Source organism: Equus caballus, chromosome 20, assembly GCF_041296265.1.
Source record: "Equus caballus isolate H_3958 breed thoroughbred chromosome 20, TB-T2T, whole genome shotgun sequence".
Lineage (NCBI taxonomy): Eukaryota > Metazoa > Chordata > Mammalia > Perissodactyla > Equidae > Equus > Equus caballus.
Window position 1 is genome coordinate 26,485,040 of NC_091703.1, and position 26,970 is coordinate 26,512,009.

The window sequence follows — 26,970 nt, forward strand, 5'->3', positions numbered from 1 at the left end:
CTCTCTCCTTCCTTAATAGACTCCAGGCAACAGGAAGCAGGTGGGAGTTTTCTGATGCAAGGGAGTCTTCTCACCCCAGGATTATCCTTTATCCAAATCCTGCCATGGGGTTAATCCTGTTTTCAACACTTTCCCTTTGGGGTAGAGAAAGCAAGAGCCTTTCCTCCTCATGTTGCTTCCCCACTTTCATGCATAGCAAGATGATTAAGCTGTTCTGATCCACACAATGGGGAACCTCTGACCTAGCCAAAATAGTCCCCCAACTAATCAGTGGCAAGGAGTTACCATCATTACAAAAAAGAATTATAATGGTGTTAACATTTACTATGTACTGAGTGTATGTGTATTAGATGGGTTTCTACTGAAATCATGCTCAGAACAAACATCAGACATCTCAGAAGATTATATCTACATTTATTTTTCTCCTTCATGGGTCTGCAGGGTGACTGGAGTGCAGCTGGTCCTGAGTGGGCTCACCTGGGCTTGGCTGACTAGACTGGATTCTAGGCTGTATGTTGGGTTCTGGTCAACACCATGGCTCTCTTAATCCTGAGACCAGGAGCTACAAGACATGTACTTCTGCCAGTCCTGGCAGATGACAAGCAAAGGAGCCAAGCCAAACCATGCAAGCATGTTTAGAGCTTCTATTTCACTGACATTTCATTGACCAAGCAAGTCACATGGCCAAGCCCACAGTCAATGAAGGGTGGCACTGCAAAGACTCATGGCTGACAACAGGAGAACTGGGGGCAGTGAATCTATCCACCACAGGAGAGAGCTCTTACCACAAAAGTAATATGTAGTAAACATAGAAAACCAGAAATACACACACACACACACACATGCATACAAGCACACAGAGCATACATAATCCCATCACTAAAGGGAACACAATTGAAACACTTATCTCCTTGTCTCTCATCTACACAGATGCTCAAGCTGAAACCTAAAAATCACCCTTCCTTCTGTTCTCCTCTCCCGCAGCATTTAATTCATCAGCAAGTCCTATCTCAAAGTAAATCCCAAATACATTACATTCTTCAACTTCATGGTTACCACCATGGTCCAAATCTGCATCACCATCTCTTGCATTGACAAATGCTATTGTTTCCTAATTAGCCTCCCTACTCCACACTTACTCCTACCCCAGGTGCCCACCACACAACAGATACATCATGTGCCCACCACATGACAGAAGCTGCCTCTACCCTCCAAACAACAGTTTCACATTCAATCTCTAGTGCCAAAGATATTGACAGATACAACCCAAATTAGCAAAAGCTCTTGGGAGTCCTAATTTTTAAGTGTTTAAAGACCAAAACGCTAGAAACTTCTATCCTCCCCACTGAACCTGAACCTTGTGATCTACTAGGTCCAGTAACCACTTGCTCAGCTGCGACCTGAAACCTTAGACCACACTCAACAACTGGGTACTCACTCTTCGTTCACTGTAGCAACACTTGTGCCAGGCCAGATCCAGATGTCTTCTCACCCTTCACCCTTCTTAATCCCAATTCTAGGTTTGGGGAGCTTAACTGTGTTGTCTGGAAACCTTAAGTATGGGTTGGAAATGGACCATCAGCTCCTGGGACCCCTCAGCTATGACGGTGGGGACTAACCATGCCTACAGCCTTGTCCACCTCTCACCTCTCTGGTCCTCTGTCCTCTACCTCTGACCTCCATTTGTGGTCCCTTCTCCTCTCTTACATTCTAGTGTATCCTGTTTTCCTCACCTCGTGTCCACTGTGTCTGATGTCAACCCAAGTATCAGGCTGAATGTGTCACTTTGATGTTAAAGTAGCAGGTTTTCTGCCTGTCACTGTCACACAGTTTCTTCTTGGTTGGGAACCGTGTGTCAGCACTGGTTTCCTGAGACTGGACCTTGCTCCATGGTTACAAGCAAATGAGTTACTAAAGCAACAGCCTAATGAGGGAGAGATGGGGCTGGGGCCTGAAGAAGGTGTCAAGAGGCATCTTTAGGAGGTTCTCTTATGTGATCAGAGAGAAGGAGGGCCCATTTTCTGCCACAGGGTGCTGCACTGTAGTGGTAGAGATGAGCAGGGCCTCTCTACTTGGCTCTGAGACCAGGGAATTGGTCCTGGTGGCTGCGGTGGGTCCCTGCTCCGTGAAGGATCAGGGCACCCTCTAGCACCGTGATCACCTGGGACCCTGTGAACACTGGCCAGATGAAGAGGGGGCTGTCATCAGACCCAAGCCTGAAGAAGGGTCTCAGGGGCCCAGAGAAGGGACACATGTCTATATGTGGTATCTACTTCTTAATTTATTGAAGGAGACATCTCCAGCTTCATAGTCCAGGAAGATGTCCAACTGGTAAAGGCATTCTGTCAGGGGGATAATCTTCTCAGGAGAGGATGGGCCAGGTGCTTGTTTCTAAACATCTACAAGATCCAGAAGACATTCTGGGGACTCCCCTTTCCTCTCAATAGTGTTTTTACCAACCACCACAGTCCGTACCATCACATTTTTGACCTCCACCTCCCAGCAATGTCTCCCTGAGAAGAGGGTCTCCAGGACCAGGACACAAGGCTGACAGTCAAATCTCTCTGGGTTGTCAGGCATATTCTGCCTGGAGGGCCCCCATCTCATACTTCTCTGGTCCTCTGACAGGAAGAGCTAAGCCGAGCAGTGTCTGAGTCCAGGACCACATCAGGTGCAGAGGAAGACTCAGGTTTAGGCCTGGGGTGTCAGGAGATTCTGCAATTCCTAGTCCCCAGAGAGGTCCCAGAAAGCTGGTGGGAGATCTCCCATGTGACAGGCTTTTCCATGAAGGTCCCTTGATCTTAGGTCCCAGCAAGCTCACAAACTGAGAATTACTGAAGCTACACCTCTATTTCTTGAGTGACAGGAGTGTTCTCTCATGTAAAGCATAATTGGGGCTCCAGGAAATGTAGAAAGTATAGCAAATGAGGTGAAATTAATGGCTCCCACTTTCTCTCAACATTCTCAAATCTGGTCACTTTCCTATTCAAGGCATATATATGATCTCTGGAGTTCTCTGTAGTTAGAAACTTTTACACTTTGCATAAACCAACAAAGAGGCCCTATCCCTCTCCTAGTGAAGCAATTAAGCCCAATTTCTCCCTACACAGGTTCATGGGTGGTAAAGGGTCCCTTCAATTGTCCTCTGTGTTCCACCAGTTTAACCAAATGACAACTGATTTCAATGATTAACAAGAGAACTCTTCAAATAGTAGAAAAGGAAGATAATGTTCCCTAAAGCCAACCTGCTGCCTGAGAGGTATGTATGGCAAAAGGGAGGGGAAACTATTTCCATCCAGTTTTGCTTTAACAACATGGATCTGAGTCTTCATTTATGACCTGTCTGGATAGAGGAAATGCTTCAGACTCTGACATTCTGCAGACTCTCCCATCTGTAGACATTATTACTTAGTCAATCTACATTTCCATTGTTATAAAATGACATTCTCCTTTCCCCAAGTTGATATGTCTGACTGTGACAACTGTGAAATTCAAATATCCTGACATACAGATAAAAGGCATCTGGTGAAGCCTGGATTCTTTGATGTTTTTGAGCAGAAGCTGAGAAATCATAACATGCAAAGTGCTCATTAGGACCAGACAGATGTATTTCCTGCTCTCCCACTTGCCCACCTCCCCTCCCCTCGCAGGCTACACATAGAGCATCAGTATTCTCTTGGAGCAGGAGGCATTTCTGGCACCTGTCTGTGCATCCCTGAGACAGGCTGGGGGAAGCTTATTGCCTTTCCCACATGTGGCTCTTCAACTGTGCAGTCTATACCATCTCCAAGGTGTAGGGGAGGAAGACATTTCCTCTTCCCAAATGGGGGTTCATCTGGCTGGAGAACGAATTAAATTCACACGAGACAGAATAGCAAGAGAAAATTAAACAAAGCTTTAGGAGGAACCATGGCCCGGGGCCTTTCTTCCCGAAGGAAGAAAGGGCACAGAAGAAGTGGGGTGCACAGAGTGGTTATATAGCCCCAAACAGGGTGTTTCACATGTGATTGAAATGTCCCTTCCACAATAGTCACAAGATTGCCCTGTCGGCACAGTGCTTGATGGACACAGCAGGTAGTGGTCTGCTGTCTCAGAGGGCGTAGCAGGAGGCAAGTCGATTGTCTGGAGCTGGGCGGTCACAGGTGAGCTCAGCAATCAGTTCCTAGCCTAAGGAAAGATGCTTAATCCTTAAGGAATGCCAACGTTGGGAGGGGGAGGGAAGTCAGTTACAGGAGGTTACCAGAATAGCACAATAAAATGCAGATTTTAAGTCCTTGCCTTTGGTATTGATTAAGAGTTTTTGGAGAGTAGGTCATCTCCTTTCTTCTTCCTGGTACAGAGAGGGAGGCAGCTTTTACAGATAGAGATTTACCTTACAAATGTAAATGTGTCCTAAGGAAGGGCAAGTTCCATTCCTCAGAGCCTCCTTCCCTGTCCCAGTTTATCAAAAGCAATCAGCCTCAAATAATCTTGATACCAAAGAGACATATCTTGGGGTGGCCAATTCCAGGTCCCCACAAAGGTTATAAATAACAAAGCCAGTATTGTTTTGTTTTCAATTAATCCAGGATCCACAGAGCAACAACTATTAAAATGTAAACGTGGGAAGGTCCACTATGTATGGTATACCTCTGTAGTCAGGGATTAAATTTTTCTACAAAGACTGTGTTGGGAACAAAGTCATAGAATTGATTGAGAGCTGTGGGGATTCCCTGACAAAAGAGCTAGAATCCAGCATTGGATGGGACACTGATAGTGATCTGACCCCAGCCCTCTGCTTCCCCCCGGAAAGCCTTAGTCCTTGTTGTTCATCTACCCTAATGTGCCCTGTTGGCTGGGTAGTGGGTAGGAAGGTCAGGATCTGAGAAATTGTCAGAGGTGCTCACCAGTATGTAAGAGGGTTCTTCTCCATCCTGCAATGGGACAGATAGACAGGTGAACTTCATGAGATAATGGCTAAGCAAGGAAATTACAAATTGCGCCTAGAATAGTTCAGGAAATGCTGAACTTACACAATTCCTCTTGAAGTTGCTCTGAAAAAATAAACAAACAAATGAATGTCTTCGATACAGGAACTGAGAGAATTTAAGTTGGCATTAAATGGTGAAGTGGCTCTTTCTATGAACACCATAGTCGCCCTCCACCTTGCCCAGGGAATTGTCAAGATACCGGAAATGATACATGATCAGATGGCTGGAAATCATCAGTACTGATTTAGGTTTGCTTTTTTTCAACAATATAGTGCTCCATGTAGCCAGGTGAATGGATGCAACACTTGCAGAATGGAAGCAAGCAAGCTCTGAGGATTAATTCCTAGGATGTGAGAGTTCTAAGCCCTTGCTGTGCCTCTATTCCTTTCTTCTCTGTTTCCCAGGCTCCCAGCTGTCAGAGCTGTGTCCTTCAAGTGTCAGTGAACTGCACTTTTAACAGTAACATGAACCTACTCTTTTGACATGGCAGTGATCCTACTCTTTTACCTTTTATGTGACATAATTTTTCTTTTTCATGCATTTTTTCCACAGTTCTTTACGTGCAATTTCTCAGTTCATTTTCAACCTCTTTTTCCCTTAGGAGACTCTCTTTTTCCCTGTGGAGTTTTTCATAAAACAGATGCTCGCAGCAATGAGGAGGAGCAGAGTAGTCACAACAACAGCCAGGGCCATCATCCAGGGAGATGTGCTGGGAATAAAGGATTCTGAAAAGGGAGCCAGAAGAGTCCCATTTAGTGAGAAAAAGGAGACCTTGGATGAGAACCCCGCAGGACTCATATGTAAAGAGCTCCCCAGGTCGCTGCTCTTTTGGCTTCTCTCTCAGAAACCCCAGATACAGAAAGAGTCACCCCACAGTGAGTGCCAGGACAGGGGGCCCAGGAGACAAAAAGCAGAAACACCTGGAGTCACCATGAGAAGGACCAGGGTGAATAAAAGATAACCAGACATGCTGGATCACCACAGCCATCACCCTGGGCTAAACCACCAACCCTTCTTACCTGAAATATTGCAATGCCCTCCTCCTGTTTCTGTCCACACCCTCTGAAGTCTATCCTCAGCATAACAGTCTAAGTGAGGTCATGTTATATCCTTGTGCAAAACCCTGCAATGCTTCCTATCTCACTCAGACTAAAAACTAAAGTCCACTTGTGGACTGCATTGCCCCACATAATCTGGACATATTGCCTCTCTGAATTCATCTCCTCCAATTTTCCCTGCACTCAATCCATTTCAGCCACACCTACCTCTTCCGGTTCCTTGAAACTGCCAGACTTGTTCCTGCCTCCGGCCCTTTGCATATGCTGTTCCTGCTACCTGGCTTACCCAATCCTCAAATATCTGCACAGCTCATGCCTTACTTGCCCAACAACCATATTTTCCATGAAGTCCTCTCTGATCTTCTTATTTACAATTACAACTTCCCCATGCCCTATCAATCAATGTCACCTCCATGATTGATCTTTTCTACAGTACTTATCACCATCTGATACAACTCACAGTTTAATTAATGATTTCACTCCTTGTTCAATTACTTCATTTATTGTCCTCTGCTGCTTTAGAATGTGAGCCCCATGAAGGCAGGATGTTCATGTATTTTGCTAAGTGATCTATTGTTGGTTTCTCGAACAGTGCCTTGAGCATATGTGATGCTAGTTAAGTATTTGTTGAATGAATTTATGAATGTCTGTAGATAATTTCTCTGCTCTATCCCTTGGGAAACCCCATGGGCAGGAAGGGAGGGCTTCAGCAGACAATACTGGGTGTAGCTAGACACCTACCCATACCACTCTCTATGTTTTATGGTTGTTCTAAAGGTTTAAAATTTGCTGCAGGATAAGGACAATAACAAGAAAAAGATAATCTGATTTCTTCTTCAGAGAATTAGCTCCTACTCATGTGTTTTGCAGCTATTTGATTTTCTCCTTGTGACAAGGGAAGAGGCTTCAGCTCAGCTGCAGCCTTCAGCCCTTCAGGGCCCAGGACCCTTCCACTCCATGTCCTTTCCTCCCTTCCCCACTCTAGCCTGCAATCTGCCTGCTGAGGATCCAGCCTGCACACATGAGTCTCCAGAGAGCAGAGAACAAACCTGGAATGAAATCACAGTTTCTTTCTTCTGGTCAAGCAGGGTGTTATTGATGGAGCAGGACACATTCCTCACAAAGCAATCCCTGATGATCACAGCCATGGTGATGATGAAGAGGCTGTCTGTGTCTACAGTGTAAGCCTCCTCCATGGTGGGCATGATCTCACCATAGGGGTCCCTCTAAACTTCTCAGGGCTCTGGGTACCACACTACAGATGTGCACTCCAGCCAGATGCCCCCATCCTTGTGGACCTTCATTTCAATGAGGGTCTTAGAACCCAAGCCTGAGGAGAAAGACCAGTGCTCAGATAAAAAGGCAACAGTGTCTTAGTCAAAGTGTCTTAGAAGGTCAGCTCTTAATGGTGAGAGCCAAGGGAAGCGGGGAGAGAGCAAGGGTTCAGCGTCCAGAGAAGCTGATTGTGCATATTCCATGCGTTCCTGCAGTACCCCTTCTGTGAAGGGGCATGGAAGGAAATAAAGGGGGAAGGGACAGAGGAAGAAAGAAAGAAGATAGGAAGGAGGAAAGGAGGGAAAAAAACTTTGACATATGAGAACACCAGGAGACCAATATGCCAAATATATGGTGAAATCTCTAAGGAGAAAGGATTACATTGCATTATTCTTTCTGCTCCACTTACAGACCCCATCACAGTGCCAAGCTTCTGCTGCTAATGAAAGTTTGTTGACTGATTCATTCAGCTAGAGATTTTAATGCTCTCATTTCTGAGTGAGTATGTCCACCTTGACCTGAAGTAAGCAGTTCCAGGATTTCACTTACTGCCCTGAGAGGACTTCTCAGTAGTCTTAGCTTCCTGAAGCTCTAGGTTAATATGATAAGGACAGAAGCCTGCCAGGCTGGCAGAATCTTAAGAAACTTTTTAACCTCAAGATGCTGTCCCTTCTCTCCTGGTGTAGGGCTTCACATCACCATAGCATTCCAATAATCATAAGTTCTTTCTGGTTTTTAGGAGAATAGAAAGAGCTGGCATGCAATGCCCAATCTTACCTCAATTCAGAGATGTTTAGTTCTCAGGGGCTCAGGAAATTACATGATTTTCTTATAGTCCCTCCACAACATCCACGTATTAGAAAGATCTGTATGCTCCTGGGCTCCTCAAGATCGTAACATCACCTCTTCAGTGTCAGCAGAACATCATCAAAAATCCAGATTCCTCCTAACTTATTCTGTCTTTAAAAGAATAATAAGGGCTAGCCCCAGTGGCCTAGTGGTTAAATTCGGCATGCTCTGCTTTGACAGCCCGAGTTCCATTCCTGGGCATGGACCTAACCACTTGTCTATCAGTAGTCATGTTGCTATGGTGAGTCACATACAAAAAGAGGAAGATTGGCAGCAGATGTCAGCCCTGGGTGAATCTTCCTTAGCAAAAACGGAAGAATAAAAAAAGAATCTTCAGTAATAGAGAATACTAGGTATGAGAGAGCTATACATGTGCAGTCATAGGAGACTTCTGCTCCTTTAACCATGTGTCCAGCCATCATTCAAACTTCTTTCAAGTAATTACTTTGTTAGCCTAATCAACAAATTATACCAAAGACAAAATTAATCACTTAAGTCTTAGTAATTTCTGATCAACTTGATTTTTGCCAAGAGGAAAAAGAAAAAACTGGCTGCAAATTAAAAGGCTCACATAACAACTTAGAAGGGGATAAAATTAAAAATAATGTGGGAAGTTGGAAAGAAATTCTTCAAAACAACCCGTGGGGTTCAATAACGGCAAGTATGAGACAATAGACTTAAGGACAAAACCAGCCATCCTGTTAACCAAACAAATACAATAAACAAACAAACAGTTCTACAACAACTATTCAGAGTGGATCAGGGCAGGGAAGGGTCATGTTTATAGGGAAAGAAAAGGTGGTTTCTGCCACATATACATCCATACTGGTCCGCTGTGCATTGTTGCTGTGAACAGAGTTGGGACACCAGGTTAAAAAGTACCCCTTTCACTAGTATTAATTAGATACAAGGTTGCCCTTCTGAGTAACAAAGATGAGGTCTCCTACCAGCTATGATCTGAGGCCCCCTGGGAAGGTCACACTGACCCCAAACCTCACTTCCACTGGTCTGACGGACTGAAATGCCATTGATTTCTGCGTGCCTTCAAGGCTTTTCCAGTCTTTAAATGTTTCATTTAAAGAGTAATACAGTGACTCCAGGAGTGAAGTCATACCTTAAAGCCATTATTAATAAACTAGAAATCCCAGTTTAAATGCCACTTCTATTTTCAAGTCTTGCCCAATTCCTCCTGGCTGAATTCTCACTATCTTTTCTCTGTGGGGTCAAGAGGTTTAGTACTTAATCATGCTTTCATGAAGTCATCTGTTTACATGGAAGTCATTCTCACTACAGTTAGTTTTTGGGGAAAGAGAAAAAAGGCAAGATTAATATTTATTAAGAAATGAGATGTCTATATGTTGTCTTTTGTTGGGTAGTCCTTATTTATTCCAGTTGTCCTGGTACAATTATTGACAGTGGCTCCTCTCACTCTCCAAAGTGTACAGTTTGGATGATAAAGTACATGGTTCCCTGTCAGAAAGCCACGTGCCAGGCTCAGTGATGGATGGGATTTCACTCTCAGTCAGCCCCAGACGTGTGTGGCTCACTCCCTTACTTCATTCTGGTTTTTCTCAATTGCCATCTTTTCAGTGAAGCTTTCCTGGACCATTCTGTTTATAATTACATTACCTCCATGCCCCAGCACTCTCAACCCGTCTCTGCTTTCTTTTGTCTACAGGACTCATCACCATCTGATATAAAATACAGCTGAATTAGTTATCTTCACTTATTTCTCTTTGCACCCTCTAGAATGAGAGCTCTAGGAGAGCAGGGATCTTCATGGATTTTGTTCTCTGATATATCTTCAGTTCCTAGTAGAGTCATTTGAACACAGATGATGCTCATTACATATTTTTCAAATGAATTTATGAGCGTGTGTGATGAGATGGAGCCCGAGGATAAATTTTTCCTGCTCTGAAACTTTGATTCCAGCAATTCATTTTTTTCACTGATTCATTTACAACTGTTTATTAAGTACCTACCTGGGGCCAAGCAATTTTCTAGATTCTGGAGATATAGTGGTGAATAACTGCTGGTTTGAGTCACATCCTGATTTGTCTGCTTGTGATTTGGACTATGAAGCTTTAAAAGAATGTCCAGTAACAAAAGCCTGAAAGGATGCTCTTTAGAGCTTCCACCAACATTTTCAGTTCCCCTGGGCACACGGTTAGGACTGCACTTCCTCCTCCTGTACTGTGAGGCACAGCCATGTGACTGGCTTTGGTCAGTGAAATGGGACTATAAAAAATGTGAGCATCTCACAGGCAGGGGTTTCAGGAGCCAGTGAGTGACTTGCAGGCTCTTTCCCTCTGTGAAGGTGAACTGCACAGGGCCAGGTCCCTGAGGGAGGTCTGTGTGAAATAGAGTCCACCAGACTCACAAAGGACATGTTTCATGTATTATAAATAGACATTTGTTATGTCAAACTACTGAGATTTCAGGGCTTCTTGTTACAGAGCACAACCTAGCCTATCCTGACTAATGCACACCTCAAAGATGATTAAAACAGGGAATGATCAGAGACTCATTGGGAAAGGTTAAAACAACAGACCTCAGGTGTAGACTAGAGATAGCTCAGGCATAATGATGACCACTTACAGCTCATGGAGCAGATTTATGTCTTCATTCGATTAATAATTGTAGAACAACTATTATGCTCCAGGTTCTGTTCTAAAGATGTGGATACAGCAGAAGCAAAATAGAAAACAGTCTCTCATGAAGGTTACATTCAAGTGGAAGAGACATAATAATCAGGAATAATGAGTAAAGTGCATCCAATGTGAGAAGGTTACATGTGCTGAGAAGAAAAGTAGGGAATGGGGGTGAAAAGCATCAAGGATGGTATTTGATCCTCACAGTCATGGGAACCAACTGCCTAGAAAGAAAAAATGAATTGAAATTGTATGTGAAAAACTTCTCTTTGGAATTGATGAAAAATTTATAGAGCATAATATACTACTGGTGAGAGCTCATATTGATACCAACTCTTTGAAAAAGAAATTTGTAGTATGTGTTAAGGATGAAAATAGAAGGTTGTTATCAATATGGTAATGTAGGTGGACTCTGAACTCACCTCCTCTCAAGGACACAACAAATGTACAACTCCTCTTGGAAAGATTACCCCAGAGAGAGAACTGAAAACTGGATAAAAAGAACCCCTGCAACAAGAGACAGTTCTGACTGAGGTGGAAGAGGCAGAAATTCCTTTCTGGAGAGGAAAGAAAAGTCACCTTCACAAACCATGGTGCTTCACAGCCCACCAGAAGCAATCCTAAGGTATGCAGCCTTCCCTGGAGAAGTGGGGGACCTGTGCAGGGGAGTGTTACTACCATTTGGACTTAGCACAACTGAGATGTGTGTCCTAATATCTAGCTTTGCTGGCTACTAACTACAATGGAGAATACCCCCAGATAAGCAATTGGTTGTAAGGGAAAGAAAAGCTGCCTCATAAAGTTCCCATGCACAAATTCACTTGTTTTGGAAAGCAACCTAAAATCACCAGAAAGAAAGGCGCACCATCCTTCAGTGAAAATAGACTCACCTAATAGGCTCTGGATGCATCTCTGAGAGGTGAGACCTTTCCAGAAATTGAGATATTCACAGTAGCCATTATTGTGACCTAGTAAAGGTCACAGACCTTTTGAGACAGACACTGCAGTTCTTCCCCTGGTCTGTTAGCCCAGAGTCTGCCCCACCTACTAGAGAATCAGTTTAATCCAGCTCAGCCCGTTCAGGCAGCTCACTCTAGGGACTGGCTCTAACAAACAGCAAGCGTTCTGGCAACCTGTTGGCCTGCATAGGCTAGTTGCCTGGATCCTCTGCAACAGGGCAAGTGGGTCTCCCTCTGTGGAACAGGGTGTGTGTGAGGACTGGGTGGAGTGTGTGGGGCATTGATGGAGTGTGTAGGGCCTCAGCAGTGGGGCAACTTGGTCGACTTCAGGGGTCAAGGCACATGCACCAGGCAGGACTGTGTTGACAGTGTATGTGGCGCTGTGGGTGGTAGGGCTTGTCAATTGCAGAAGACCTGTGCTTCTCAAATAGCTGCAAAGGGGATCAGTCCCCACCTTCCAACACATGGAACAATTGGGTGCTCCCACATCTGGGGCCAGCCCCAGTGACCCATATTCTTCAGACTGCTGACAAGAGCCTTGCAGGCTAGAGGCCTACAGCAGTTGTAAGTGCCTAAGCCTAGCAACTAGCCATGTTGGGGGCCTACTCACTTAACAGAAAAACTGCAACAGGAATGTGCTATTAGACCTTGCAGCCAACTCTTTTGGGGCTACTCACACTGGATAAAGTGACTGAAGGTCCATAGCAACCAGACACAGCTGATAATTACAACCAGCAGGGCTGGGAGACAGCCTAGCCTCCCTGGGTAACTGTAGCAAGAACGACCCTGCCACAGCCAAAGGAAATATATAGTCCACACAAGGCTCACTCTTGGAACATTTGGAATTGGTGATGAGAGGGAAGCATGCTGCTGGGTCTCATAAAGCACGTCTTACATAAGGCTACCTCTCCAAGATTAGGAGACAGCTGATCCACCTGACACATAGATATAAGCACAGAGCAAGAGGAAAAATGAGCAGGCAAATGAATACATTCCAAGTAAGGGAACAGGAAAAAAAAACAGAAAAAGACCAAAATGAAACAGAAATAAACAAGCTACCTGACAAAAAATTCAAACAAAAGTCACAAGGATGCTCACTGATTTTGGGAGAAGAATGGATGAATTCAGCAAAGATGCCAACAGCAAATTGGAAAATATAAAAAAGAATCAATCAGAAATGAAGAACACAATACTGGAAATTAAAAATTCACTAGAGTGACTCAATAGCAGAATAGATGATACAGAAGAACAGATTAGTAAACTGGACAAAAGACTAGAGAAATCATCCAAGCAGAACAAATAAAAGAAAAAAGAAATAAAAAGAACAGTCTATGGGGCCTCTGGGATAAGATCAAGCATACTAACATCCATATTGTAGGTGTCCAAGAAGGAGGAGAGAGAGACAAAGGGGCCGAGAATCGATTTGAAGAAATAATAGCTGAAAACTTTCCTAACCTAAGAAAGGAAACAGATATCAAGGTACAGGAAGCACAAAGAGCATCAAACCAGATAAACCCAAAAAGGCCCACATCAAGGCACATTATAATTAAAATATCAAGAATTAAAGATAAAGAGAGAATCCTAAAAGCCTCAAGAGAAAGGCAACAAGTTACATACAAAGGAAACCCCATAAGGCTATCAGCTGACTTCTCAGCAGAAACCTTACAGGCTAAAAGGGAGTTGCACAATATATTTAAAGTGCTGAAAGGAAAAAATCTATAGGCAAGAATACTCTACCCAGCAAGGTTATCATTCAGAATGGTAGGAGAGGTAAACATTTTCCCAGACAAGCAAAACTAAATGAGTTTACCACCAAGATAACTTGCAAACAATGCTAAAGGGATTTGTTTAAATGAAAAAGAGAAGACTACAAATAGGAATAAGAAAATTATCAAAAAAAGAACCAATACAATCACTGGTAAAGGCACAAATACAGTAAAGGTAGCAGATCAACCACCTGTGAAGATAACATGAAGGTCAAAAGACAAAACTTATAAGATTAATATTTCCATGATAAGACGGTAATGGATACACATACACATAAAAGAGGTTAGATATGATATCAAAAACGTAAAATGTGGGAGGAAGAGAGTAAAAGAGTAGAGCTTTTAGCAAGAGTTCAAACTAAACAGACCATCAACTTAATATAGATTGCTATATGCACAGATTATTATCTATGAAACTCACCAGAAACGTATAATAAGTACACAAAAAATTAATAGAAAGGAATCCAAACATAATACTGAGGAAAGTCATCAAACCACAAGGGAAAAGAGCAAAAGAATAAGAAAAAAGCAGAGAAGAACAGGAAAAATCTCCAATAAACAATCTAACAGTACATCTATAGGAACTGGAAAAAGAAGAAGAAAACCTAAAATTAGTAGAAGGAAGGAAATAATGAAAATCAGAACAGAAAGAAATGAAATAGAGACTTAAGAAAAAAGAATCATTGAATCCAAGAGCTAGTTCTTTGAAAAGATAAAGAAAATTGACAAACCTTTAGCTTGACTCACCAAGAAAAAAAGAGAGAATCCTCAAATAAGTAAAATCAGAAATGAAAGAGGAGAAATTACAACGGACACCTCAGAAATGCAAAAGGTTATAAAAGAATACTATGAAAAGCTATACATCAACAAATTAGATAATCTAGAAGAAATTGGATAAATTCTTAGAATCACACAAGCTTCCTATACGGAATCAAAAAGAAATAGAGAATTTGAGTAGACCAATCACCAATCAGGAGATCAAAATAGTAATCAAAAACCTTCCAAAAAATAAAGCTCAAGGATCAGATGGCTTCCCTGGTGAATTCTACCAAACATTCGAAGAAGACTTAATACCTATCCTTCTCAAACTCTTCAAAAAATTGAAAAGGAGAGGAAGCTTCTTCATACCTTCTATGAAGCCAACATTACCCTGACACCAAAACCAGACAAGGAAAACACAAATAAAGAAAATTACAGGCCAATATCACTGATGAACATAATGCAAAAATCCTCAACATAATTCTAGCATACTGAATACAACAATACCTTAAAAAGATCATACACTATGATCAGGTGGGATTTGTTCCAGGGATGCAGGGATGGTTCGACATCCTCAAATCAATCAAAGTGATACACCATGTTAACAAAATGAAGAATAAAAATCACATGAGCATGCCAATGGATGCAGAGAAAGTATTTGACAAGATACAGCATCCATTTATGATAAAAACTCTGAATAAAATGAGTATAGAAGGAAAGTACCTCAACAAAAATGAAGGCCATATATGGCAAACCTGCAGCTCATATCATTCCCAGCGGAGAAAAACTGAAAGCTAACTCTCTAAGAACAGGAACCACACAAGGACGCCCACTGTCACCATTCTTGTTTAACATAGTATTGGAAGTCCTAGCCAGAGCAATCAGACAAGTAAAAGAAATCAAAGGGATCCAAATTGGAAAGGAAGAAGTGAAACTGCCACTATTGGCAGATGACATGATTTTATATATAGAAAAACCCAAAGAATCCACCAAAAACTTTTTAGAAATAATAAATGAAAGTTGCAGGATACAAAATCAACGTACAAAAATCAGTTGTGTTTCTATACACTAACAATAAAGTAGCAGAAAGAGAAATTAAGAATCACAATCTCATTTACAATTGCAACAAAAAGAACAAAATACCTGGAAATAAACTTAACCAAACAGGTGAAATATCTGTACACTGAAAATTATAAAACATTGTTGGAAAGAAATTGAAGAAGACACAAAGAAGTGGAAAGATACACCATGCTCTTGGATTGGAAGAATTAACATAGTTAAAATGTCCATACTTCCTAAAGTAATCTGCAGATTCAATGCAATCCCTATCAAAGTCCAATGACATTTTTCACAGAAATAGAGCAAAGAATCCTAAAATTTAAATGGAACAAGAAAAGACCCCAAACAGCCAAAGGAATCTTGAGAAAAAAGAACACTGCTGGAGGTATCACATTGCCTGGTTTCAAAATATACCACAAAGCTATAGTAACCAAGATGGAATGATACTGACACAAAAACAGACACAGAGATCAATGGAACAGAATCAAGATCCCAGAAATAAACCCAGACATCTATGGACAGCTAATTTTTGATAAGGGAGCCCAGAATGTACAATGGAGAAAGGAAAGTCTCTTGAATAAATGGTGTTGTGAAAACTGGACAGCTACATGCAAAAGAATAATAGTAGAGCATTATCTTACACCATATACAAAAATTAACTCAAAGTGGATTAAAGACTCGAATGTAAGACCTGAAATCATGAAACTTCTAGAAGAATATGTAGGCAGTACACTCTTCGACATTGGTCTTAGCAGCATATTTTCAAGTACCATGTCTGACTGGGCAAGGGAAACAATGGAAAAAATAAACAAATGGGACTACATCAAACTAAAAAGTTTCCACACGGCAAGGGAAACCATCAGCAAAACGAAAAGACAACCTAACATTTGGGAGAAGATATCTGATAAGGGTCTAATATCTAAAATAAATAAAGAACTCATACATCTCAACAACCAAAGAACTAAGAACCCAATTAAAAAATAGGCAAAAGATCTGAACAGACATTTCTCCAAAGAAGACATACAGATGGGCAACAAGCACATGAAAAGATGTTCAGCATCATTAACTGTCAGGGAAACACAAATCAAAACTACACTGAAATATCACCTCACTTCCATCGGAATAGCTATAATTAACCATATAGGAAATAACAAGTGTTGGAAAGGATGTGGAGAGAAGGGAACTCTCATACCCTTCTGGTGGGAGTGCAGACTTGTGCAGCCACTATGGAAAACACTATGGAGATTCCTCAAAAAATTAAGAATAGAACTACCATATAGTCTAGCTATTCCACTGCTGGCTATTTATCCAAAGAACATGAGAATAGGAATGCGTAAAGATATATCCACCCCTATGTTCATTGCAGCATTATTCACAATAGCCAAGCCTTGGAAGCAACCTAGGTGCCCATCAAGGACCGAACGGATAAAGAAGATGTGGTATATATGCACAATGGAATACTACTCAGGCATAAGAAACGATGAAATCCGATCATTTGTGACAACTTGGATGGACCTTGAGGGTATTATGCTAAGTGAAAAAGGTCAGAGAGAGAAAGCCAAATACTGCATGATCTCACTCATAAGTAGAAGATAAAAATAACAACGAACAATCACGTAGAAACAGAGATTGGATTGGTGGTTACCAGAGGGGAAAGGGGCAGGGAGGAGGGTGAAAGAGGTGATTGGGCACATGTGTATGGTGATGGATTACAATTAGTCTTTGGGTGGTGAACATTATGTAATCTACACAGAAATCGAAATATAATGATGTACACCTGAAATTTATAAATGTTATAAACCAACGTTACCAGAATAAAAAAATTTCAACACTTTACAAGGAAAAAAACTGCCAAAAGGAAAAAAAAAACAGTTTGAGAGAGAATGTAAACCAAGATAGATTATGTAATCAGGCTCTAATAAGATGTAGTGATTAGAGAAAAGAAAAACAGCTGAAAATAAATATTTCTCATTATACACCCCTTCTACTCCTAGAAACATGTTTCAGTTGGGGATTTTGAGAAGGCACACATTATGGACTTCATTACTTCCCCCCAAAATTCGTATGTTGAAGCCATACTCTCCAGTACCTCAGAATGCGACTGTACTTGAAGATAGAACATTTAAGGAGGTAATTAAGTTAAAATGAGGCTGTTAGGGTGGGCCCTAATCCAATCTGAATGGTGTCCTTAGAAGAAGAGGAAATTAGGACACATGAGGAGACACCAGGAATGTGTGCACACAGAGGAAAGGTCATGTGAGTACACAGCAAGAAGGTGGCATCTACAAGCTCCAGAAAGAGGCCTCTGACAGCTTGATCTTGGAAGCTGCAGACTCCAGAATGTGAGAAAACAAATTTCTGTTGTTTAAGCGCCCGAGTCTATGGTGTTTTGTTATGACAGCCCAAGCAAACCCACACAGGTCAGGAAAAGGCAGTGTCCTGTGTGTTGACATGAGTAGTGGTTATCTGGATTACAGTTCATAATAATTCAGTAATCTGCACATTAATGTTTTATGAGTTTTTCTGTATGTGTAGTATATCTCACCATAAAAATGTCTACTTCTAAAACATGTTACTGAGGAAGAGCCTCACAGATCTCCAAGAAGTAAACGTAAGAATAATCTGTATGGATCCAACATTATCCCCTGTTAAGGCTACTGCTGAATTCTGTGGCTGCTTCTCAAGAGGTGATGCCCACAGCTTAGCAGGGCAAACCCACTCATTTGGTTCTTGGGCAGAAGGAAGCCACCCTCCCTGTGTAAAGGGGATGCTAGGCAAATATCTGCTGCTCTGCCAAGGACCTGAGGTTAGGACAGAAACTTTTCCAAGAATCATTCTGTGACAAAGCAACAGAACAAAGTCAAATGATGCACCTGCCACCATCAGGCGCATGGTGGCCTCATCATAGGATTTACCTTCTTGGAAATAACAGCTGTAGTTGCTGTTTTCTTGGGCTGTGACGCTGTGGATGATCAGTGCCATGCTCCCCTTGCTGATCTCTTCTTTCACAAAGGTTGTCCTTCCTCAGTACTCCTCCATCTGCTCCTCTGTCCTCTCTCCCCTGCCCTTGTACACAAGCACTGCAGGGGAGAACTGAGACCAGGAGCACCACACCTCTGTGTCCTCAGCACTTTTCTCAGGTGACAGGTGGCAGCGTAACATGCTGTTTCCTCCCACCATGGCCAGGAACAGCTGACCCCACAACAGTAAACTGGTCTGTTCAACAAAAGGGCAGAATCAGACAGGGGCCTCAGCCATCAGATATCTAAAGTAGGAAAGGAAGTGCATATTCCAGGGCACAGACAGATTCTTTTTCTATTTCTAATATATTCTTTCAAATATATTCTTTCTAAGGTCACAGGGCTTCCTGGGATGAGGATACTGGGGGCCAGTAGCCATGGCTGGTCAGCAACAATAGATACCTAGTAGAAGTGTCTACTGAGGCTGCTAATGCTTCCTGAACAAAACATTGAGAAGCAGGCACTGAACACCCCCTACTTACCCTGTGCTCACAGAGGTTTCCTTCCATTCCCCAAACTAGCACAGAGCCTGGAGTGTGGTGTAAACTTAAGCTCTCCAATATGGCAGCCACTACCTGGTCCTGATGGAAATGTGCTGTAAATGTAAAGTACACACAATTTTGAAAATTTAGAATAAAATAATTTTAAATATCTCATTGTTAATATTTTACATTAATTAAAATTTAAATAATATCTTATTTTGGGTTAAACAATTTACATTATTTAAATTTATTTCATCTGCTTCTTTTTACACATAGTTACTAAATATTTAAAATTGTGTATGCAGCTGGCCTTTGTAGCTCCCATTGTGTTTCCATGGGATGCGCTGGTGTGAATTCAATGAGCACGTGCTGAAGCAAAGGATGAGTGAACACAATTGCAGCACTTCTTCAGACTGCAGTGTTTTGCAGACTGAAGTGTTGATTTTCTTTTCTGAGAAGCTGATAGGAGCTAGCGGCATGGACCCTACCTGAGACCAGTGCAAACAAGCTGAGGAGGTGGAAGAAGAGAAGGGAGGCTGACATGGAGAAATGCAAGGAAGCAGCTGGCTCCATAAGCAACAAAGGGGAGTCACTCAGGAGTAGCAGGGACCAGAGACCTAGGGGCACAGACATGGAGAAATCAGCCAAGGACACTTGGCACCACAGTTCTGATCCAAGTCAAACTTTCCTATAACCCGTGTTGTTATCATCAACACCCCAACTTCTCTCTCTGGGTTCAGATATTTCTGGATGGATTGATTCATTAAACATTCCATGGAATAAGCCAACAATATAAGAAGCAGGGAGGCAGTTTTCCAGCCTCCTGGGATCACTTCTCTAGCCAGAGTTGAGTTTCTTCAGTTGTCACTTCATATCATTCCCTCTCCGCAGACCGTACCTTTCCCTGCATCAGGTTCCCTGCTTTAGCTTACCATCCCACTGCCATCCAGAGCTGTAGAGCTTCTCCTCCCTTTCCTACCTTCTAGAATTAATGTCTGTGTTTTCCTTTCCCCTATGATGCTCAGATGATTATTTTCCCCTTATCCATATTCTCTCTGACCAGCTCATGGGCACAGTCACAATCAGAGAACAAATTCTCTCAAAAACAGAAAAAAAAATTAGCCTCCAATTAGTCCAAATGTGCGGGGCTATGGGACTTGGGACTTGGCCACTCTGTGACCACAAAGTTCCAAGATTTCCAAAGTTCCAAGATTGCCTGCTGTGGGTCAGCAGCCAGTGGTGTCCCTGACCCTACATTATCACCAATTACTAGGTAGAATACACAGAAAACAGTTTAAGAATTAAAATCACAGAGCTAGAAATCCCCTTTCAGATGATCTGGCTTTTTTTTTTTTTTCTTTTGCTGTTTTCAGAAGGAAGATACTTTTCATTTCTTTTTTTAAAACCTTGAGATTCCCTACAGATTTCAGACTGCTGCCAACCAGGAAGAGAAGCCTCTGTATGTAGAAGTGTGCATGGAGTAGAAGATGGCATTGATAGTGGAGAGGTGATGAGTTAAACATAAACAGCCCTCTTTTCAAAGCCAGAAGAAGTTTGTTGAAGTTGTTCTGCTTGTGGTGGGCAGTGGAGAGATAAAGGGGAACACAGGGAGGTGGTAGAGGGGTAGAGAATGAAGTGAGACAGCGGCTGCAGTAGTAGACTGTATACCTTGTCATTCTTTCCAAAACCATTGATGGAGAGATGCTGAGGATACTGAGAGGAAAAACCCCTTTCTCTCAGGGAGGTGGCATTGCAGTGGGGCAGGAAGATGGCAGCAAATGAAGAGGTTCTAGTTGGGCTTCATCCTCTGCGAGTAGATGGACAAGTTGAGTCTGAAACAACCCTATACCCACACAATGCTCTCGTCTCATGCCCCACAGATGCCAATCATGACATTGCATAAATATCTTCAAGAATAACCTCCTGAGAAGATTTCTTCACTTTTTCCTCAAGTGCCTAAAAGCTTCCCCTGAAGGCCACAAGTTCCTTTTTGATTCAACTCAAATCTGTGCAATTAACATGCTAGCAATGGCTCCATAGTTTCCTCCCAGGACTGAACTACTCTTGGGAAGGGACATAAGAGAGGGCTGTAAGAGTGTAAGAGCCTAGCCTACTTGCAGCCTCCGTCTGAAGAAAATAAGGCCTAGGGATTCTGGGGAAGTTTTTGCCGGAAGCATCCAGTGAAGCCAGGCCTCAACCCCTGTGGTAGCTGATGTAAGCCAGAAGCACACTCATGTGTTCTGAGCATGAGGAGGACCCACTGCCCATGAGGTAGCTTAGCAGGAAAACAGGTCCAACTGGGATGAGCCACTTCAGATCATGACAACCTTACCTAATCATTCTCTGTCATGAAAGGAATAAACCTAGAGAGTATGTTCCTTTCTTTGACTCACCTCCAACTGTGGATTCCTTCCAGGTGAGGCTAAGACATCTTGGCTTACAAAAGACATTCCTACTCTGTTTTCTTCAAATTCCAAATTTCTGACTCATGCAATCAGTGAGCATATTAAAATAATTTTGTTAAGTTGCTAATTTTCATGGCTGCAGCAATAGTAATCAGTACATTTACCTTGTCACAAAAGAAAAAATTTCACAAAACACAAAGCACAAATAAAACTGGGCTCCCAAATGAGCTGGAACCAAGGATGAGAAAGCTGCCTAAACTTTCTCCATCTCGAATGCTTCTTTCTGTGCATCTGCTTCAGTCTAATCTGTCTGTAGATCATCTTCCTTTTGCTTCTCTAGACCACACTGTGGATGGAAAATGCCTTCCCACAGCTCCCATGCATTACTGCTACTAACCAGGTATAACTGGTTACATATCACTGAGCCATTCAGCCAAAATGTACAAGGCATTCCCTCTGGCCTAGTCTGGGTCAGATGTCCATCCAAGATGCAGTCCATGTCAGGGGTCAGTGGGGCCAAGTTATATGGACATATATTGGAAGACAGGAAGTCACCACTGCCAAACAGATAGGGGTGGATGGAGGGCAGACAGGTCTTAATAAGCATTCAGTATATTCTCAGAGACAAAGCCTTATAATCAAAAGAGAATCCCTTGATGCCCGATCCCACAGCCCCTTGATCCACCTCAGGTGGACAGTTTCCTGCAAGGTAACAATTTCCAAGGTGTCTGACTTTCTTCTTCTCCACGTTAGAGTTTTGTCTAACATCAATGATGCTTGCTCCTTTGCATGTACACAGACCAACATGGAAGAGCAGAGGAGTTAACACCCCCAGTGGCAAACTTCAACCAATGGGAGATGGGAGTTGTGGATGAATGTCCTGGCTCTCCACTTGTGCTAGGAGAATTCTGAGAGATAGCCCACAATTTCATGTGGTTTCTCAGAGTGTCCTGAGTGGGACTGAACCAAGTTGCCGACATGAAAACCAACTAATTAGCATACCACCTATGCCATTTTTTGCCTCATTGGCTTTTCTCCTTTTATTTATTTCCAAACTTGGGTTTCCTGGGATCACTTTCCAGATAGATGACCTGGACCCATGTACTTGACTCTGAGTCAGCTTCTGGGGAACTCAAACTAAGAGATGGGATTAGAGAGAAATTTCACCACACATTGTATCCAACAGTGAGAATCATCTTTTCTGCAGAAATACACTCTGACATATATACCTGAGTCTAGCAAGTGAATAAAAGGCTACGGATAAAATTTCCAAAAATTCACGGGAATTTTCAACCACAGAGGCTGCTAGTCTATACAGGGGTCAACCAGGATGGAGGCCTCCTCCTCCCTCAGAGTGAGCAAGGCAGTGACTATGACAACTGTACTAGGCTAAATAGTCCACACCATCATCTCAGCAAACTGTGAATATGAAATATTACATGGCAAAAGGAACCTGACAGATGGAATCAAGGTTTTGGACCTTAGAGTAGGGAGATTATCCTGGATTCTTAGTAAAATTACCCTGGATTATCTGGGTGGATTCAATCTAATCACATGAGTTCTTAAAAGTGGAAGAAGGCAGAAGAGTCAAAGAGATTCAAGGGAATAAGAAGCAGGGAAGATTCAAAGATTGAGAGCGACTAAAGCTGCCATTGCTGCTTTGAAGATGGAGGAAGAGAACCACAGAGAAGGAAGGTGGCAGCCTCCCGAATCCGAGACTAGCCTTCAACTGACAGCCAGCAACAGCCAGCAAGTAATGGCAACCTCAGTCTCATAACTTCAAGAAACTGAATTCTGCCAACAATCTGAAGGAGCAAGTAAATAAATTCTTCTCTAGGACCTCCGGAAAGGAACATGGCCTGCAGGAACCTTGATTTTAGCCTGGTGAGATCCATGTTGGACTTCTGACCTACAGAAATGTGAGATAATATATGTAAGTTGTTTTAGGTCCGAAAATTTTCGGTAATTTATTATGGCAGCAATAGAAAACTAATACAATAAGAATTTTGTGGAAATGTTACAATGAAGTAAACTGTGAACTGTGGTGAACAAACTGTGGAGGATTAAAATCTAGAAAAAATTCAGTGAAATAGTGAGGATTACTAGCAAATTTATTTATCAAATGTAACCTGACAACCAGAGTCTGGGTGGAGGGAATGTATTTAGTGGTGAACAACAGTAGTGATGATAATGAAGAGTAGCCTTTCCCCAGGGTCATCAGTTGGAGGGAACATTCATTAACGTCAATGAATGATCAGAGGTGGAAATACCCCTTTCCTGGAGATGGATTCTACAGTGTTATAAAAATACCACTAAAGTTCATTTAGTTTCATTTCTCCCAATTTCTTATTCCATAGACAATTTATAGATTTTAAGTTAGGCTTCCTAAAGATCGCCAAAGTAGGAGATTAGGTTCTGGCTCCATGATCATGCATCATGTTGACAGAGTGGGTACACATGTGCCCATTATTAATGAAGAGTTTGGTTTCTAGTCCCTTCATATCCTGTGTAACACAGCCCCTGTGAATTCACTATCTTGACCACATCACCCTGCAGACTCAATCCAATGAAGTGCTGGACATATGGCTCTTACAATCAACCTTGGAGGAACCAAGTGGGGTGTGGCCTCCATGGCCATCTAGAGGGATCCTTACCCACAGGTGCCCTAGGAAGGGAATTTCAAAGATGCACATGGTCCCTTCCCAGAGGGGCAATGGAGCAGGAAAAGAACAGGCTGGGGGAGCTGGGTGGGACAGTAGTTGAACCTCTTCCTGCAGTACAACTTTCTGTGTAAAATCTAAGAGTACTTAACTTGCCCTGCCTCAGTTTCCACATTCTCAAAATGAAACTACCTCACAAGGTGAAATTCACTTAAACAATTTAGCAGAGAACCCAGTACATGTTATCTATAGACTTTAATTATTGTTCAAATCCCAGCTGTCATTCACTTGCTGAGTTATCTTTGGGAAGTTAATTCACTTTTATGCGCCCCTGTTCCCTTATCTATAGAAAGGAGACAATAAAGTGGTACCAAATTCAACAGTCATATGGAATAATGGAATTAATACTAGTGAAGTGCTTCACACAGAGTTTGTATGTAGTTATATTTTATTGTTGTGATGTGCTGCTGTTAAGGAGGAGGCAGTCAGCTCAAGGACATGCAGGGTAAGTAAGGATGTTACTTCAGCATGAGGGTCCCCATTCCAACCAGCAGAGCCCGTGGTCACTGGGGTCTCAAGGATCAAGGGAAGTCTGCACTCAGTTCAATGGTGGGCAAATGGTCAAGGGAGTGCGATCCCATTCCTTGATTCTGAAAACAGGCCACAGAGGTCTTGAGAAAGTGGTGTGCATGAAGATGTAGACATGAGACCCAGATATGGCATTGTAGAATGAGACCCCCCCCTCTCATAGTCCAGAAAAACCCCCACTTTTCGGGGAGGGTTTACAATTTCCAGGTTGGTCGGGGGGTCAGTGACAGCCAGATAGTCATTCCTCTCAGACAGCCCCATAATCCAGAATCCATTCGAGGGTGCTAAAAGAACCCATTTTTTCCTCTCCACGTTCTTCCTACACACCCCGACATACCACCCTTTCCTGAAACCCACCTCCACCTCCCAGAAATGTCTCCCTGATGTGAAGCTTTTGCAGCCAAGCACACATTAGTGGGTATCAAATCTCTTAGGGTTGGCTGGCAGATCTTGTCGTGTGTCTGCCCACTGCAGGCTCCTCTGGCCCCCAGAAACAAGGAGAATGGAGTTTGCTGAGTCCAGATCCAGAATCACATCCGGTGCAGAAAGATTGGGGATGGGCCGTGAGGTCAGCCATTGTTCCTAGATCACAGAGGCTCAGCCTTCAAGATCTGGGTCTGGCTGAGGAGGTCTGAGTCCAGAAGCTGGTGTCCCAAGCTGCCCTAAATATGACTCTTTGAGCAACACCAAAGGAAAAGCTCAGGGGTCACCTGTTCAGTGGAGTAGACTGCTGAGTGTCAGAGTCTGCCTAAGTCAACATCTTCAGCTGGCTCCTTCCTTCCATCTTTTTCCTATTTCCCTCCCCAAAATGACTCTGTCCACCTGTTCTTTATAGTCACATAGATTTACATTTTAATCTTTGCTTTACCACTCATGAACTAAATGACTTTTCCTTTTCTGCAGTCTCTTCTTTCACAGACCCAATCTATGTAATATCTTTGAGTCTCAATTTCCTTACCTGAAAATTGAGGATAAAAATACTAATATCTAGGGTAGAAAAGACAATACACATTTTATAGGTAGCCTGGGACCTGGCGTGGAGGAAGTGTCTTATGTTATAATAGCCCCATGCCTTTTCTGTGTTTGAGGCCATTTTGGGGACATTCTGTGCTCCCAGACCCACTCTCCACCTTTCTCTTGCCTCTTCTGGGGCCCAAGAATCTGTCCTCTATAGGCAGCATCACTGGGCTCCCTTGCCTCTGGTTACCTGTTGGGTTTAGCCAATGGGAGGTACTAGCTGAAGATTGGAAGGAAAAAGAAAAGAGAGATAGAGTATTTTCCCCCACTTCCTCCTTGTCCACATCAAATGGTGATGCTCTAACAAAGGCATGACTCCTCTCAGGAAGTACTGTCCTTGAGCTACATCTTCCTATGGGCTCCAGTTACTGCTCCCTCTCTCTCTTCCCTCAAGCATAGGAGAGGTGACAGATCCCCACTATTGTGAGCCCTGGGGCAGTTCATATTCTCTTCTTGGTTTCTCTTAATTCCACACCCAGCTTTGTTAAGAATTTCTTTTCTAAATCTTCTTCCACCACACTTTGAACATGCTATCTCTTTGTTGTTGGTTTTTTGACCAACACACATTCATTGACTCATTTAGCCTTTACCTTTACCCTCAAATAATAGGAAATATAAGAAATAGGTCATCATTTAAAAATGAGGAGACTAAAGTTCAGAAACATTAAGTAACTTAAGGACACACAGCAGCAGGAGGTGGCAAAAGAAGCTTGGGAAAAGCAAAGATCTTTGTGCGTTGCCTTCTCTCCTTGGTCATTCCACATCCTCACTCTCTATGCAGAGTTCACTCTGCCTCTCCTTTCCCTCACCTCTACCCTTTAATTCTCTTCTTTCCCATGAAGATCTATGGAAGCCCAGGAGAGTAATCCTCCCTTGTTCTCTGGGCTCTCTAGGCCCCGTAGATGGGCACCTTTGAGACCAGGACCTCCAGCCACTCACTCAGAACTCTCCCAGTCCTTCAGAATTTTCTTCCCAGAATCTCAAGAGTTAGGAAAGAAAAATGGAATGTCATCCCTCAGGTTGCTGTCCTAGGGAACATACAGTGATTCACTCACCAGCTTGGTAGAGGGCCATCTTCCATTCTGAAAGGCAGGAGACACAGATAAGGAAAGGGAATTATTTCTGTTCTTCCCCCATCCATTCTCCTCACTAAGCCTTTCTCTGTCCTTTTCTTCAGTCTCTTCCAATGTCCAGCTTCCTTAACCTACAGCTCTGCCAAATCAGGCATAGAACCACTCAAAAATGGTAGACTTCCTTCCCTCCATCATGCTGGGGCTGCAGGTGACAAGGTCAAGCTTTGCTAGGGTGTCTGCATGTGTGCCAGCAGAGTGAGACATGGCTGAAAATGCCCAGCTGCTGTATCTGGAAGTTTCTCTCTGAGGCTCCAGAAAAGCAGGGGTGGTGTCCCCCACAGAACATGAGTTGCTGTGCTACATCTGATTATTTCTACTG

General features: G+C 42.7%; 4 pseudogenes; 1 reads left to right on the forward strand and 3 right to left on the reverse strand.

Moving 5' to 3' along the window:
• LOC138919373 (butyrophilin subfamily 3 member A2-like) overlaps nucleotides 1–26,970 on the forward strand; it is a 187,384-nt pseudogene that overhangs the window by 91,785 nt on the left and 68,629 nt on the right.
• The window catches only part of LOC138919676 (butyrophilin subfamily 3 member A2-like), a 140,252-nt pseudogene that overhangs the window by 74,119 nt on the left and 39,163 nt on the right, over nucleotides 1–26,970 (reverse strand).
• On the reverse strand, nucleotides 1,395–19,421 carry LOC111769288 (butyrophilin subfamily 2 member A2-like; annotated as a pseudogene).
• On the reverse strand, nucleotides 23,236–26,592 carry LOC138919677 (butyrophilin subfamily 3 member A3-like; annotated as a pseudogene).